General features: G+C 34.9%; 1 pseudogene across 1 annotated transcript; it reads right to left on the reverse strand.

Moving 5' to 3' along the window:
- Positions 1 to 205: 205 nt before the first annotated feature.
- On the reverse strand, positions 206 to 5,147 carry LOC143587221 (subtilisin-like protease SBT5.6; annotated as a pseudogene). Its single transcript, XR_013144841.1, has 9 exons — positions 4,932 to 5,147; positions 4,664 to 4,862; positions 3,824 to 4,003; positions 3,393 to 3,504; positions 1,901 to 2,461; positions 1,715 to 1,815; positions 1,260 to 1,617; positions 947 to 1,160; positions 206 to 863 (listed from the first exon to the last, which is right to left on the reverse strand). The product of XR_013144841.1 is annotated as a subtilisin-like protease SBT5.6 (transcript).
- Between the last annotated feature and the right edge of the window lie 259 nt (positions 5,148 to 5,406).

Raw genomic sequence — 5,406 nt, forward strand, 5'->3', positions numbered from 1 at the left:
TACAATCGTTCCAGCTTTTGAAAAGTTGCCCACAATGACAAGCCCAACACATTATATATTTTACTTTAAAAAAAATCACAATTAAACTGCTTAAAAAAATCATGCATAACCATAAGGATTGCCATTTATTCAAAACTTTAATACTTTCTTCAATGTGTATATGTATAACTAACAGTTTGTTAAAAGGTTAGTTTATTGAATTATGATATAATAACATGGCAAATTGTGACATCCTGTTCATATGCTTACTTTAATCATTCATCTATGCACTTGTATTTTACAAGAGCAAGCATTCTAATAAATACATGTAACAATCATGTAACACATGAACATTGATCACTACATCATAGATACTGCAATGGGACTTCTAACAATATGCACTCCATCACTCCAAGCAAGATACCCGAACGAATACACGCCTTTCTCCACCATCGAACTTCCTTCAACCGTCAGCTCAAAATCCTTCGTCTCACCAACACGTTCAAAATGCAAAACCGGAGGTGACACCTTAACCGCAATCCCCATTGGTGACCCCACACTAGCAAAGTAAACACTCCCTTTACCGCCAACGTTTGTAACCGTCCTTTTAACGGTCACTTTGCCTTTTATTCCCGGGAAACTAAAAGTCGGGTAGTTTAAGTCTTGATTTGAAGGTGTAGTTTTCGGGCATGTGACTGTCGGGTTGGATTTTAAATCACCACGGTTGCAAAGAAATGATATGTAATCATTGTATGAAGCATCATAAACTAGCCCAGGATCAGCTGCCTTTTCGGGCCTGAAATGGCCCGACCCGTATTGAAACGGGTCGGCTTGATTACCTGATGCATCGGTTATCTCCGTCCCAGCATTGTTTACTGTCCCAGCTGCAATTCAAATTCATATTCAAATATTCAAATAAATGAAAAATAAAAATATTAATCTTTACATAAGTAAACATTAATGTTACCTGTGGCTATAAGTGCGGATTTGATCGCTGCACTGCTCCAATCGGGGTGGATTGCTTTAAGCAGTGCAGCTGCAGCCGCCACGTGTGGGCAGGCCATTGAAGTTCCAGAAAGTAGGTTGTACTTTACTCTTCTCGGGTCATCCGCTATCTTTGTAGGTGCATTGCCACCTGTCCATGCAGCTAATATGTTCAAGCCCGGTGCAGCTATATCGGGCTGTTTAAATAAACCAAAGTTATTAACTAAATTAGTTAAAAAAAGCTTTTTTGTTTTTTTTTTGTTTTTTTTTGTTTTTTTTTTGTAAATATTATAAACCTTGAGGATCTCGGGTGCGATTGCATTTGGGCCTCTACTTGAGAACGCAGCGATTGACGGAGCGGGCTTGACATTTACCACGGTTTTTCCTGGATAAATATACGCGGTTCGGGCTTTTGTAGAGTTTATGTATTCAAGAATTCGTATCGCATCATTTGATGTGACTGCAGTTGCTGGAAGAACGTGAGCGTCTACGGTCAACTCAGCTCCTTGGGCCGGGCTGTTTCCTAAAATGTAACCGATCCCACCGGCCCGTTTCACTTCCATCCCTTTTCCAACTCTCGTCCCGTTCCCTCGCAAGCAAAAGACTATTTTGCCCTTGGTTTTTTCAGGAGATAGTGAGCCAGGTAAACATTGACTGCATCATTTACTCATATCAAGATTATACAGTAATGTTTTAAATTAAAATATTAATTTTTTTTAAATATTAAATAGTTAAGTAATTAGTTAATTACCCTGCAATGTATGTGTTGGGTACATTTGCATTCACAACATCTGCTGCATAAACAAGTGGATACATTTTCTTATGTAACTTATATGGAGCTACTGACTGTCCCTGTTAAGAAAAACATAGTTTTGACTTTTTAGTTTGACTTTTTGGTTAGACGAGAACGTTATTATTTAGGTAATGAACTATTAACCTTGATTCTTTGACCATTTCCTAATTTAACCGTGGCAATAAAAGCCCGGTCAATGGAACTCGCAGCAACCGTTAGAATCCAAGGGGCGTTATTAACCACTGTCGACTGGGCCGGGCCTTCATTCCTGCCACTACAAACCACCAAAATATTATTCCTAGTAGCTTGCAAGGCTCCAACTGCAAGCCCATCTTCGGTGAAATTAATCGGGCTAGATGACCCGATGGAAATACTAAGTATATGCACACCGTCACGAATAGCGTCGTCAAGAGCGGCTAACATATCTTCAAATAGGCAAATGTTCCCGTCTTCTTTACCTTTACTAGGTACGGCCCAACAGACTTTATAGATGGCCAAACGGGCCTGTGGGGCCCACCAAAAGCGGTCCCACGGGAAAACCCTCCAAGGGATGAGGCATTGGGTACCCCACGACCTCCAACTGTGGAAGCAGTGTGGGTCCCATGCCCGTCCACGTCACGTGGGGACCGGATATCGGCTGTGGCATTTAGAGGCCCGTAACGTGCTTCGTAACCTTTGAGATAATACCGAGCTCCTATAAGTTTTCTGTCACAATATAAGAGTCACATTCACTATACTTGGTTTATAAATTATTATTCAACTTGAAAAATTAATTATTAAAAAAACTGTTTGATGGTTAAAACATGTGATATTTGTGAGGACCAAACATAGTGGTCTAAGGTACAAATGAAAGAAGCATAGGTCACAAGATGGCTAAGAAAGAGCCAAAAAAATGAAGTAACCACTAGTGTCTTGCATATTAGGTCAGACATTTTGTATTATATGAAATGGACAATCTTGGCTTTCCAATCACAAAAATATATTTTTAATCCAATTCAACTCCAGCCATGCATTGCATGTTGGGACACCATCATCATGATTGGTCCATTCTATTTTTATTTTTTTAAAATATGACTTGTAAAATAGGAACAATATGAAAAAAAATAAATAAAAGGTTTATTGGATTTTAATAGTTTCTATTGAATGACATTGACCGATAATAATCCAAATTCATTTTATCGTCACTGACGGTCCTAAATTTGAAAAAGCTGGCCTCCAATGGTCACCCGTTGAAAAAGTCTTAACGCCGTTATACGTTTTTCCGAATTTTAAACTAATGTTTTAGGGCTTTTGAACGGAATGATGATACATGTCGATTGATGTAAAACTTAGTTCGAAACGGTGCTCCAATACGACAAAACAATACTTCAATTAGGGTGTTTGAACTTACAAATAACAACAATCAAGCGTTTGGATCACCGTTTCGAACTAAGTTTTACATCAATCGACATGTATCCTTCTACCGACATGTTCAATCCTTTTTAACGGGGAATCATTGAGACCAACAATTTTAAATTTAAAACCGTCAATAATAAAAAATGAATAGAAATTATTGTCGAACAATAACATTCAATAGAAATGATTATATATTAATAAACCAAAATAAAAAGAGAAGAAAAATATTGTGTTAACTGACCTATTACAATGTGTGGATTTGAAACTGGGCCCAGTTTGGCAGGTACCTTTCCAAGACTCTGGAATGGGGCCCATTCCTTCATCACTAAAACTCTCTGATTCTGGCCACACTCCTTCACCAATACACAAATTTTTCATATTAAATTCATTAATAATACATAAGTACATAATATAAGTTTAATTAACTAATTAAGAATATTTGCTTTTGAACATTTTAATATTTTGAGTTGTAAAATTTATGCTAACAAGTAGAACATATAAAAGTACTAGTCAAATCTATTGCTATCTTAACGTAGTCGAATATTTTTGACATCCATATCATATGAAAGCGGGACCATGCCATGTTTGTTCGTTGATGTTAATGGAGAACCGTTTTGACAATATATTCTTCGAAAAGTTTGATAAGATTTTAAAAAAGGAAAAGAATGATACCACTATCCATCATGCCAACAATGACATCTTTGCCATATTGAGATTTGAATAATAAGTCTTGTCTATCCAATTTATTTGGCTTTAATTCTTCTTCTAAGCCAGCAAATTCCCATGATCTTGTTGTATGCATTGAATATTCCCTTTCATCACTTGGTATCACCTTCACTACCTCTTCCATATCTAACCATATATAACATAACAGCATATTCATATTATATTAGTCATGATTTCATGATCACATAAAAGAAAAAGTCTATTCTAGATTAAAATCAATAATTATTTATAAGAAATATTGTTTTCAATTAAGAGTATTAAATGAAAAATTAAAAACTATAATTACTAGTTTGATTAAAATGATTTCTATATATTTGGTAGTTCTATTTTCAACTCATCATTAACTATTAACTATGTATCAATATAATAACCATAACCATGCTTATTCTTGCTTAACATTTACACCATCAGAAGCCGAATAATAGTTGTAAAGAGAAATAACTTAGGCTAAAAATTCCTTGGGATGAAGGACGTGATTTAACCTTTTTTGGAGAGCAAAACTAAGTCTTTTAAAAATAAAAGGTATAGGACGTGGGGTCATAACGATACTATTTATTACTCGTTGAATATGACTAAGTAACGGGAAACAAATATTCACATGGTAATTTTTTTGTTTCATAAGAAAGAGACATGGTAGACTTTTTGTAAAAAGCAAATCTACATGTCTTTAATTCTTTTGTAATTTTACTATGGTATAAAACAACCAACTTGCAAATGGTGACAAATTGGTACAACTCATGTATTCACATGAGGTACAAAGTGGTTGGTGGTGGTATAGTGATTTACCGGCAAGTCGAGACGCCTCGTCAGCGGTAAGTAAGGCGGCGAAGCCATTAATGCTATGTTCATAGCTATAAAGGAGGGATGATCTTGCTTCCTCTTCAAACTTTTTGACTGAAAATAGGTAAGAAGCATGAGTTTCCTCTATTTCATCCAATGTTTTCTTTTGATTATCATCATCATGCCTTAAGTAAACTATGTACACCTGCCCATTATAATAAAACAAATATTATACACATGCAAAAACCAATTGTAGAATGCATTATATATTAACCTTGGTGTCAACACATGAAGCTAAGAGAGGTAGAAGAAGAAGAAGCAGAAAATATATAAGAGAAGTGTTCATGGTTGTCAACACTTCAAAGGCAATTGATGTGAATAGGAATATTATTATGAATATTGGAGTGATTTGAAAAGGGTATTTATAAGAATAAATGGTGTGCCATAGAATCTAGGGGTTTTATCAACAAATCAATCTTGAATCTAGGGCATGTATAGAAACAAATGATGTATAAAAGATTTTAAATTCCTACCAAATTTTACTATTTTAATTTGAATTTGATATTGATTTATATGTTTTACTTCATGTTATAAGATATAAGATCATAAATAATTAAGTAAAAATAAATATTTTACTTTTTTTATACATGACCACCCGTATAGTAGCTGTCTTATATAATCTTCTTAGCATATATATTAATCTGAATTAGAATATATATTAATTGTAATTTATTATGTAGATAACTATG

The sequence above is a fragment of the Bidens hawaiensis genome, unplaced genomic scaffold (assembly GCF_021521415.1).
Source record: "Bidens hawaiensis isolate Kalapana, Puna unplaced genomic scaffold, B.hawaiensis_p1.1 tig00035313_1, whole genome shotgun sequence".
Taxonomy (NCBI): Eukaryota; Viridiplantae; Streptophyta; class Magnoliopsida; order Asterales; family Asteraceae; genus Bidens; species Bidens hawaiensis.